The sequence below is a fragment of the Podarcis gaigeae genome, assembly GCF_964106915.1.
Source record: "Podarcis gaigeae genome assembly, chromosome: 2".
Classification (NCBI taxonomy): Eukaryota; Metazoa; Chordata; class Lepidosauria; order Squamata; family Lacertidae; genus Podarcis; species Podarcis gaigeae.
The window spans coordinates 34,291,264-34,303,424 of NC_139679.1; the positions used below are offsets into that span (position 1 = coordinate 34,291,264).

At 46.8% G+C, this 12,161-nt stretch overlaps 1 protein-coding gene and 1 long non-coding RNA gene across 3 annotated transcripts in view; both read right to left on the reverse strand.

The window, feature by feature from the left end:
* Positions 1-394, reverse strand: part of LOC310839441 (uncharacterized protein) — a 63,018-nt gene extending 62,624 nt beyond the window's left edge. The window contains exon 1 of the transcript XR_014561498.1: positions 282-394. The gene's annotated coding sequence lies outside the window, so the exon portion shown is untranslated. The remainder of the gene's footprint in view (positions 1-281) is intronic.
* An 8-nt stretch (positions 395-402) lies between these two features.
* Positions 403-12,161, reverse strand: part of LOC310839454 — a 39,406-nt gene continuing 27,647 nt past the window's right edge. The window contains exons 2-3 of one of the 2 annotated variants that reach the window (XR_014561529.1): positions 1,160-1,201; positions 403-584 (exon numbers count right to left, since the gene is read on the reverse strand). This is a non-coding gene — a long non-coding RNA (uncharacterized lncRNA). Of the gene's footprint in view, positions 585-1,069; positions 1,202-12,161 lie in introns of both variants that reach the window. The other variant, XR_014561530.1, reaches the window with a different exon arrangement.

A 12,161-nucleotide genomic window follows, 5' to 3' on the forward strand; every position in this document is an offset into this window, starting at 1 on the left:
CCGGAACAGAGTTCCAGTGAGTTCCACCTGGAAAAAAAGCCGTTCCTAATAAGTCACTAACCAGCCATGCTGGGATTTGTTTAGCCTTAACAATATAACATCATGGCGCGTCTTCGCAGACCCACCCCAATCTCCTAATGTATGCCTTCAGAGCATACGCATGGGAAAGTAGGTTTCCCCCCTTAAAACTGGAACAGCAGAATTCATAAAACATCCATGAATCCCTAAGGTGTGTGTTTCAGGGGGAAACTGACAGGGTTGTGTGAGGACTGGAGACGTACCGTATATATGAAATTAGGTCCAAAGTGATCTCAAAGCCCCAAGCTTTGGGCTGTTTTTATTGCTGCTGCTGCTGTTGTTGTTGTTGTTTTAACAATCACCACACGGCACCTCAGGCTTATCTTGGCATGCGGCTGGATGATGGCGGTGGGTAGTTTGGAAGGTTCCGGAGAGCAAAGCTCTCTCAGGGATGTGACTAGTGATGAGGAAGGGAGTTCACGTGCCGCTGAGGTCTTACATAACAGCTCTCTCCTGCCTCTTCTTCCCCCATCGCACAGAGGCAGACGCTGACAGATTGGCTAAAGCTATTAAGGGACCAAAAGGATTGGGTTTTAATTCTATAATTATTTGCTCTGGGAGAGATACTTGTAATCACCGAGAATGAGTCCGGCAGTATTGGTGGGGGGTGGGGTTGAGGATGGGAGGAAAATGAGGCCTTAAGTAACTTCTATTTGTGGGGGTGAGGGTGGGGAGAGATGATGTATTATCCTAGCTTGTGTGTGTGTGTGTAACTTCCTGCCCCCCCCCAAAAAAATACTGGACAGCCAGAATGGAGGCCTTTTCCTGATTTCTCTCTCTTATATATATAAATACACACACACACTGTTTTCCACCTGTTTCAGCTCCTTCTCCTCTGGCAGGTAAGGCTGAGCCAGGGTTTCCTCCGTTTGAAACCGGGATTCCCCTTCAGCAGAGCAACACTCTCAGATGCATCTCAATGAGGACAGGGAGGTTTTCCTCCCCTGTACAGTACATTTCAGGCTTGCACTATTGGCTCACATATACATACACTGCAATGAATGTCACCATGGAAACAGGATTCTGCGAACAAACAGTCTGCAGCGATGCCTTTTCTTTTCTTTCGTTTTTGCATGCTTACCAAGGGAGTGTCTGAAACGCCCCTTCCTCTCTCCACAGAACCCTAGAAGAAGAAACACACAAAATCTTTTTTTTTTTTAATAAAAAGCATAACTAGAAACCGCTGCGTCTATCCAAGGTCCAGGGTGTTGTTTTTTTAGCAGCTGATCAACCCAAATGGTAGTCAAAACAGCAATACAGAAGATTAATAGGACGTATGGGAGATAATACACAGATTTCCTTCCAGGGACGGATGGGAACACTCATACTTAATATGGTGTCTTTTGCCTCTTGGGTAAAATAAATAAATAAATAAAAATCACAGTGAGATGGATAGAATATCATTGGAGTGGCGTTTGTGTGCATGTGTCAGATTACACCAGATTTACCACTACATCCACCAATCACACAAAAGTCAGAAATTAGCACAATAACTAGTTCAGTTAGGGTACCACTAAAAATAATGATTGGAGTTGTGTGAGCACATATGCTGACGCATATGTTTTCCCTAATAGGGCAAGTAACAGTTTCAGAGAGGGTTTTCATCAGCAAGGTTGCCACCCTGTTTCCTCACGCTGCTACTCCTACACGCACTCCACAGCTACTATTTGCATCTCTATTGTCGCGTCTAGTTTGTCGCCCAGATAATCAGTAAGTCAATATTTTTTTAATTACTCAGCTTGTAGGAGATAGTTATAGGTAGACAGACACCACCACCACAACATCTTAAAATGTATCAAGCAGTGTATGCTATAAAAATATTAAACATAATTTAAAATAACAAAAGCAGATAATAAATTCAAGGTAAATGTCTATTCAAAAATCAAACAGCTGAAAATGCCCATCAGCACAAAAAAGTACCACCTCTCTATGAGCTTGGTCCTCAGGCGAGCATGTGATTCCTGGTATTTGGCCCTGAGCCTTCCTCTATTTTCAGAGTTTGGAGGTGGGCCAAACATCATGCCCAATCACAGCACTGGGAGTGTGGTAATGAAAAATTAAAATGCCCAGGGGTTGGGGGCTTACCATTTTAAAAAGAGGCAGCAGAGGGTTCCACTTATATATATCTTCCCTCCTCCCAAAGAAAGCTCCACCATCACAGAGCTGTAAGCAGCAGCCCAGCATCATAGCAATCTCCAGCTATAAAATGCCCAAATGGGAATGGCACTAAATCAGATGTTTCCGTTCATTCCATGTTAATACTGGAGCTATTTAACTGAGGATCTTTAATGATAAATGGCTGCCACCCTGTTGTTTCCAGCTCCACTGTCACTTGAAGTGGCAGAAGAGCGCTTTTTTAGTTTAAAAAACGGAATCTGCTGTTACCGCTTCTCAACATGGCAAGCTCCCATTTTCGTTTTTGTTACCGTCCACCTGGAAGTGGCCAAAAAATGCCCCCCCACTGTCATGGGGGATAAATGATCCTGCAAAAGTGTGTGTGTAGGGGATATCTGGCCCGTTTCTAGGCTCCTCCAACATTCATAGAGCATTTATCCTGATTTGTTTGTTCAGAGCTTACACAGTTGTTAGACTATGTCCAGTCTTTATTGAGTATTCATTCTATGTTATTTGCAGGGAGGTTATATGAAAATGAGCATTCTTCCTGAATTGCTCGCATGGTGGTTACATGCCTTTCCAATGATTATTTGTTCATTCCACACCATTTGGTGCATTTCCCAGACACTCCCGTAAAATTGTGACAGCCTGGAGTAACAGCCACGTCTTGTCTGAGCTGAAGTTTCTTTACCCTCATTCTGCCCATCACTGATTTGAGACACTCACTCACACCTGAATCTGATAAAAAGGATAGAGTTGGGTGACATCTCATCCAATACCTTCCGACAACCTCTCCCAACAATTTCATAGAGGTGTTAAAGAGCAGGGGAGACAAAAATTAAATGTTGTAGAACCCTGGAGAATAATTCGTATGGAAAGGAGCAGTGGCTCTCCAGCACTACATTCTGAAACCTGCTGTCCAAAATGGAGAAAACTGATTGCAAAATGGTGCCTCAATCTTGCAATCCTAAACGGTGGTCTAGGAAGAATACCATCGCTGATTATATCAGTAGAATTCATCCATCAGGGCAACCAAGGCAATCAGGGTTAAAAGCAGGCAGAAAATAATCTACACTAGTTTCATTCAGGAATACCTGGAGGATGCCACAACTTTGCCCACAAATGGAAAACCTGAGACTTGCCTATAATGATTGAAGTCTAAATATAAATATATATTCTGGATCCCAAACTGAACTGGGTCAATTTGGATCAACTCAGGATTCAGTTGATCAGGTTGAGTCAGTTCTAGATCACCTCAGTTCAGTTCAGGTCTACCTGGAGTGATCTGGGACTGCCACATGGTGGTGGTGGGGTGTCTGGTGGCAAGAAGATGAGGGAGAGAAGATGCTTAGGCAGTCTACATGCATCTCCTTCTCCCCCATTCCTGGCTGCACAACTGTACAAGACACCCAAAATGGTTTGTGGCCCAGGTATGGGTCAACTCAGCCCCAGATTGTCCCAGATGAAGAAGAAGCAGAAGAGTTTGGATTTGATATCCCGCCTTTCACTCCCCTTCAGGAGTCTCAAAGCGGCTAACATTCTCCTTTCCCTTCCTCCCCCACAACAAACACTCTGTGAGGTGAGTGGGGCTGAGAGACTTCACAGAAGTGTGACTGGCCCAAGGTCACCCAGCAGCTGCATGTGGAGGAGCGGAGACGCGAACCTGGTTCCCCAGATTAGGAGACTACCGCTCTTAACCACTACACCACACTGGCTCCCTAATGCCCACCAGGGGTTGAGCCACAGCCTCTTTCAATGTGGCAAGCTCAAGATCTACTGAATGAAAGGCATTGACTGTTCTGCTGACCAGTCCAGCCAACCTTAGGCAAGGGTCAAGTGGACATGTTATGACTCAAAGCTCTTCAAGTGCCTGGTCCACACCTTTATTTGCACTCAACTGCAGCTCATCCAAGCAATTGCAAGAAGCCCAAATCAAGATCTCTTGCAACACAGATTCTGATATCAAAATAGCTTCCCATGTCAGAGATGATGTGAGCGACATTATCTACAAAGTGTCCCACAGACAAGTGGGGGTTTTGATGGTGCTGTGGGTTGACCACAAGGGACTGCAAGGGTTCTCTAAGAACTAGCTCTGCTGGGGAACATTTTGTAGATACTATGCTAGTGAAAAAGTAAATTTTCTTCACTGCCAGCAACACCCTGGAGTAAGGCTTCCAATGGGCTCTAACCTGCTATTTTTCATCCTGGGGGTTTCCCCCCCACACCTGTGTTCTAGTCATCCCAACCTCCAGCTCCAACAGGTCCTGTTTACTGAATCCTTTCAAAATATGGTCTGGGCTTTTGAGTTATCTGTGAGAGGTTTAGTGCTGTGGCCCTACCTTATTCATGTACCCCTATGATGTTTTAGTTCATAATTCTGTATTGTGTTTTATTTCTGTGTTTTATTTCTGACTATCGGTCGAATAAAGGAAATTGATTGATTGGTCTGGGCTTATAACTGTCAGAACATCCAGTTTGTAAATTAATCCTCCACAGGTTAACTGTGTGTTGCATGAAGAAACACTGCCCCATATCCTGGATCTACTATCTTCACGGTCCCTTCCAACTCTACAATTCTATGATTCCAGTGGATAAGCTCATTTGAGAAGAGAGAGAGAGAGACAGAGACAGAGAGAGAGAGAGAGAGAGAGAGAGAGAGAGAGAGAGAGAGAGAGAGAGAAATTTATTTCCTCCATGCCATTCATAGAGTCACATCACTTGGTCACTGCAAATGTCACTGAGCCCAAGGGAAAACCTAATCCACTCTTACATACAGGCCTTCTCCACAAAAATATACAATTCAATAATAAATGAGGCATTCTCCTTTCAGGGCACAACCTTAAGAACTTCGGCAAAGCCTTCCAGCAGGTCCTATTTCTTTCCTCTGCAAGCTGGCTCAAATAGCAATGAATCAATACATGAACCCCACCTTTTTTTCTGGGGGGGACGCAAGGGTATGCATATCCTTAAACCTTTTGTGAATCTAAGTTTGGCTTCATTGAGGGGCGGTATTTCAATATGAATAGGAAAGTAAGAGTACCCCTGAATATTAAAAAAGAGGGGGGAAGCACTGGAACCACCCCTATTTTCCATATCCATATCTTTAGCAGAGCTGCTCTTATGGCGGGGCTGACAAGATGACCATACTTCTCCAACTATGCCTTTTATTTATTTATTTTTGCACAGGCACGCTTGCACACAATACCTTTGAACGCCTGCCTGCCGTCGCTGTGCCCAAATCTGCTTCCAATTTGCATTCCGCTTGTGAGATTTTGATCTGAATGCTTTGATGAAATGAAGCCAATGCGTTGGAGTGCTTCAGTCAGCTTCTCATTGCATTGTTTTCATACCCGGCCCCAGTCACGCAAGTGCGCTCTCTCTCTCTCTCTCTCTCTCTCTCTCTCTCTCTGCAGGGGCTAACAGTGACCTTGTGAATTATCCCAGCCACAGGGGACCAGGCAGAGCAGGCAAATGTAGTGAACCTTTCCAAGATCTCAGCCAAACACTAGATTTGTTCGACACACACACACACATACACCTCTCCCCAAACCTACACAAGCTCCCAGCCTTATATACTGTACTTTGAACAGAGGTTCTTCCACCAGCCTTATAAAACTCTCTCCTTCTATTTCACCCACCCGCAACAAGTTCTCTCACACATCTATTTTCCCTCTATCTTGTATACAAACTGCCGTTCAACATTCAATAGCATGTGCCCAGTATGAGACGCCAATGTTTTGAAATAAAAAGACAGCAATCTCATTCCCCCTCTCCCTCCCCACCCCCACCTCCCCAAAATCCTTGTTTCTACCATCTCTTTGCATTTGGTACAAATACCTAGTCTAATAGTTGCCTCTCCATCAAACTCCCCACAGTGCCCTCTGCTGGCTAAACAGAAATCCTTGCCTCTGGCTGGCACAGAAACAGGCAGGAAACCCATCTCGGCATATTCCATTTTCTAGGTCTATAGTCCCATCACACTAGGATCTCGGCCTGGGCTCAGTCAGAGCCTCTGCCATCAGAGAGGCCTGCATTGTTCTGTTACAAAACCACTCTTCCCCTCCTCCTCCTCCCCTGGTTGTTGCCATAATTGTGAGTGAATAAGAGGGGAATTTTGGCTCTTGGTTGCAAGCAAGAGCAGTTACCCAGCCAGCTATGCATATCTGGCCAAGGCAAAGCATTCAGTGGGAGACGGCAGGCCAGTGTTTTGCAGAGTTATCATTCCACAGGCAGGACTGCAAAGTGGCAGAGAGAGAAATGATCCGAATCATCTCTAGCACTCCGCGTGAGAGGCCACGCTCTCGCGGTCACTCCAGGTTTTGGTGGCTGTGAGAAAGTGTGGAGTGAGGCAGCTTGGCTTGACTTTGCGTTGCTCTCAAGGCATACCAAATACAGTTGCACTCAGCTGGGACGCTGGCGTGTCACTACTAGACCATATTTAGCTTGTTTTCTTGTCCTAGCTTACTTCATTGTTTGGTAGGGACACCACCAGCAGCTCCTTCGGCGACACCCTGTTGTGTTAGAAGCAGTTCTGCTGCTCCTTCCCGGCTGTGTTCCTTTCCTTGCACCACCCCCTGCTGGATGGAAAAGAGGCTGAAGATCTGTGCAGAGAAACCAAGCAGCTAGGCTGGGTGGGCAGGGGGGCTGAAAACACATAGAATTGGAAGGGACTCTGAGGTCCAAGCCCCTGCAATGCAGGAATATGCAGCTGCCCCATATGGGGTTTGAACCTGCAACCTTGGCATTATCAGCACAGTGCTCTAACCAACTGAGCTATCCAGGCTACAAATGCTGGCTACACACATGTATCAGTTCCAAACCTCCTACTGGCCTGGAGAAGAGAAGAACTTAGTGGGGAAGGAGAACACCATTCAAATAACTAAAGGGCTGTCACATAGAAGAGGCCTGTCAGCTTCCTCCTCCATACCGACTTGCCTTAGCAGAACAACTCATGGAAGAGGGTGTGAACAAGATCATAACTGGCTCTAGCATTTATCGGTTCAGGCTCTGGCTGTCAATGGCCTCTGTGCTTTCCACTCTGCCAGCGGACTACCAAACATATTGCTTTGGCAGACATATCATGCATTTCTCCCTGTTCCCTCTCAGCAGTGCTTTCTCTACTGCTGGCAACAGGGTGACATGGGGGGATATATATTATTGTGAGTTTGGGGTGTTCAGATGTGTGCCAGGCTCCTCTAATCTCTGGATCCAGCAAGTGTTTAAATTTAATCAAGGCTTCTAATTCTTGGAATAGCCAGGTTAGCCTTCTGGTGCAGTGAGGGTTAAGAGGCGAGATGGCAAATGTGTGGGAGCCCCTCCGTCAAAGGATAAAGAGAAGAGAGTTCTGAGAGCAATGATGTGACTTAGAGAAAAAGCAGCAAGCTGGAGAGAGAGAGTCAGAGAAATGTTGGGCAGCAATGTTTGGTTTGTTTGAATCCAAGGCTGCAGCTATGGGAGAAGAAATATGCTTTTGGGGTGTTGATGCTGTGAACCCCTCCATCATCGGCTCAGGTTGTATATATGTATAAATGAACCAGACACCATAGTCTCTGCTGTGCCTCATTCACAAAAGGAAACACGAACCCTGAGAAAGCACCTGGAACCGCTGGAATATCACACCACTCGGAGTTTGGGGTGGCGTGCAACAATATACAAGTTTCTTCTATTTGTTCTGCTCTTTCCTCCCAGTTTCCTTCTTGGTGACTTGGCTACCGAGAGCAACAAGAGGAGGAGACCTAACCTCCTCCCCATTTTAGTATTCCACCTCCCCGAGCTCTGCCTTCTCCCTAGTGGCCAACAACCAGCCCTTTAATTACTTGTGGAGAGCTTTGGTGCGGGGCGTAGCAGGCCCACCTTGTAGTAAGGAGATTAAAAGTGATCTCTGAGCCTCATTTATCCAAGAAGAAGCTGGATCGGAGAAGTGCGAGCTTTTGTTCCAAATGCCTGGGAGGTGCGCCGCCAGCCCCAAGGCCCATTTGAGGGCTGTCTATTGTATTCAATCACAAGAAGTCCATCTCAAATGGCCTGCTAATGAAAGCCCATAATATGGCCTTGCATTAGTGGCAGTAACTGAGAGGTTCATTAAAGTCTAAAAACGGGAGCTTCAAATGACATGACAGAGACAAGAAGGAAAGGGAATCCAGAGGGAGGTGGAGAGGGATGGGGAGGAGGAGGAGATAGAAAATTACAGCTACATTTTTCTCAGTGCAGCCCGGAATCTTCAGCACTTGCAGAAAGGAGCTTTGGTTGTCATCCTTGGAGAATTTCACCTTCAGCCTCCCTCCGGTGCTCCCGGGCCTGCCGGCTGCCTGCCTTCAGCAGAAGTGGAAGATTCAGCTGACAGCAAGGGGAAGAAGGAGAGGAGGGAGGGTTTAGGACAGAAGCCAGCTCCATCGCAGGGTCGCCAGCTCCTCGGGGCATGCAGGGCCTCAGCAACAGCAGCGACAACACCTTCAGACCTCACCCATTCTGACAAGGTGTCCCTTCCTCTGCGGCTGGAGAATCGGAGGCCTCCCAGACTGGGAGATGGGCCAGGTTCCCTGACAGCTTGGTAAACAGGAACGCAGGTTCGCTGTGTTCTCTGCGTGGCGATCATGAGGCGTAGAGAGTTTGCTACAAATCAGGCTGTGCTTGTTGTTTAATCGCAGGTAGCAATTGGGGGGGGGGTAGTATCTGGAGTCAGTGCAGAGGGATCTGTCAGAGCAGGTCACAGTGACCAGGAAACAGTGTCTTTGAGAATGAGCATTAGTCACGTATTCGATTCTTCCTTAAGTAAATGACCGGCATAAGCACGGATTGCGCATTCTTGTTTGTTATGGCCAATCTGGTCATCATGCGAGTAGCAGGAGCCGTTACCATCTCCCCTGCAACCCTACTACTATACAGCAATTGTTCCCAAAGTGTGTGCCGCCCAGGGGTGCCAACTTGAATAAAATATTGGGGGGAAATGGACAGGTAAACCTCACCCCACACAATCCATCACAAGATGTAGCATGCACACACCATTGGAATGGCATTATCCATCCACTTTGGGGGAGGGGGGCAACCCACTCAAATATTTTATTGGGGGTGGTGGTTAAGGGACCTCAGCCCCTAGGAGTTGGCTCCTATGTTGCCACCCATGGGCAATAAATCAATGCAATAATTAAAAGTCCCAGTGAGCCCAAAATGCTTACTGAAGAGGCTTCCTGCTGCATCTCTGTATGTTTCAGGTCCCTTTTCTGCCCCAAGATCATGGAGAGCTGCAGCCACAGTAGTCAGCGTTAGGTCTGATGGATACATAGTCTGATCTGGTATAATATAGCTTCCCAACTTCCTGTTCAATCTCACACAGTGACCTCTGCCACGAGCTATGGAATCTCGCACCTACAGCCAATGTAAGAGCAACTGCCATACCTGCAAGTTGGATCAGCAATTCCTACAAACTGCTATTCCTGTAGCGACCGTCATATGTTGAACCTCTCTCTCTCTCTCTCATACCAAAAGCAAGCATACGCAGCGTTCCTCATTACACTTACCTGCAAACAATGTACTCTTCTCACCTTTGGCTTTTTGTTTTGTTTACTAGGTGCTGTGGAACACTGTATATATGGGCAACAGAGTACCATGGGTCCCCACATCAGTTACAAGCAGAATGTCAAAAATAGAGGAGACTGGCTCTCCCCAGTGCTGGCCCAAGACATTTTGTTGCCTGAAGCACAAACCCCAATGATGCTGTGCACTGATTAGGGACCACATTTGGCGCTGGGGGGGAGGCATGCTGCCCCTTTCATACACCGATTTCTGCCTTAATTTATCTCCCCCACCTTCGTGGTGCTGCCTGAAGCAGGTTGCTTCACTCTGCTGTGTGGCCAGGCTGGCCCTAGTTATCACATTTACAGGAAACACATGGAATGGAAATCAACACTAGGACTATGCAGAGTAGACCCACTGAAATTAGGTTTATTAATTTCAATCTGTCTGCTCCAAGTAAAAGTTAGTTGAATAGCACCCATTGTATGCAGTCGCGTGCCCACCATTTCTAGATCTGATGTTCTTTCAACCACACCTTAAAATCAGCACTGTGTCTCGCTCCTCCTTCTTCCTGTTCAGGTATCAGATCATTTGCCTTTTCTCTAGCTGATGAGGAGATGATTATCTAGCCTGCTGGGTTTGTTATTCAGTGCGGTTTTTCTTTTCCTGGGGTTCGGTGTCCATCACAGCTCGGACCATCCTCCCTCAGATACTTGGCACATCAATGAGCCACCAGCAACGAAGGCAGTGACAAGGTCACAGCGCCACTTCAGAGTGTGTCAGTATATTTGTTTTACTCACCAGTGAGCTAACAGCTCTTGTCAGGAGCTGTTTGTAGAGGCGTGATGATAGCTATCATATCTTGTTAGGGGTGCTAATCTCCACTTTCCCCCCTGCTCTTTCCCTGACCTGTCCTGCATTATTCATTTATCCTTTCTCCCATGTGAATTGGCTCACACTCCCCACCATTATCTGCCCCTCAGTATTCCACACTGCTAGGAGAAAGGACTGCTGACACCGAGCTAGATATCGTCTAGTCCAGGGGTTGTCAACATTGTGCCCGTGGAGGTGGTAGAGCTCACACTGCTTTGCCTGCAGAAGGTCTGAGGTTCAATCCCTGACATCTCCACATAGGGCTGGGAAACACTAGAAAGCCCCTGTCAATCAGGAGTTGAAAATATTAAACTAGAGCAGCGGTTCTCAACCTGTGGGTCCCCAGATGTTGTTGGACTCCAACTCCCATCATCCCTGAGCTCTGGCCTTGCTAGCTAGGGGTGATGGGAGTTGTAGTTTAACAACATCTGGGGACCCACAGGTTGAGAAAGGCTAAGCTAGAGGATCCAATATAAGGCAGCTTTCTTGAGGTAAGAGGGCCTTAAACTGTGGTCTGTAAACCAGTAATAGTCTGTGTCCATGGAAAGAATTCAGTATAGTTGAGAAGATCTGTCTCCTCCTTCTTTGGTGATCACTCATAGCCGAGTAAGATTGTCTTTCATGAACACAGTCTTAACAGTGAGTCCGTAAGTGACTGTGGAGACCAATTCTGGATCCACACATCCTTCCAACATGGAGACGTAGGTTTCTGGGTGGGAGCTGATCATGGTGAGGGTTTGCCAAGTGTGCCTTCCTCTTAGCACATTTCTCCCTTTCGTCCTGAGTTTGAGCATCTTCAAAGCCCATGACACCTTTGGTAAAGGCTTGTTAGGGAACTGCCATCGGAGCTAGAGGCGGAGGCAAGGCTCCAAAGCGATGCTGGAGAAGGGCCCAGCAGGGAGAGAGGCAGCTCATTGGCTGGGGAAGGAAATCAGCGTAACACCAAGGGCAAAGGGGGGCAGATGGGGGAATGGGCAGATGGGGCTCCAGGACTCCTCGCCGGAGACCAGCGGGGAGAGCACGGGTCCTCCGCTGCCCACACCCACCCTGCGCAGAAGACTTCCACGCAGGGAGAGTAGGCAGAGACTTGGCGTCAAAGAACTTCTTTGCTGGAAGTGGTTCAAGAAACGCCCACTGACGGATTCTGCTAGCGACTGAAACAGCCATGGAGTGAAGGGCTGTCCAGACAGAAAGGGTTTAACCAGGTAACCTAGCCAGGAGCAGCGGCAACTTACGCACGAGCAACCCCTAGAACCATTACAAGGCTGTTCTCCAATTGGAGCACATGCAGGCCAGTGTTTCCCAGTTGTTGGTGTTTATACTACATTTTTTTACATTTTTTGCCTTGAGAGATTCTGTACATGGCCCTCCACTTGATTTCCCCCCTCTTTTTTGATGTCAAAGATCAATGTGCTGGTTTCAATGAAGATGCCAGCACTGAAGAAGGCATTGTTGTTGTTTCATAATTCTTCATCCATTTTCTTAGAAAGAAAAGACTAAAATCATTAAAATAAGAATGACTAGCAGACTAATTTCCAGGTTGCTTGAAAATTCTAAGAAACCAAAAAAAAAAAATCAGTGCG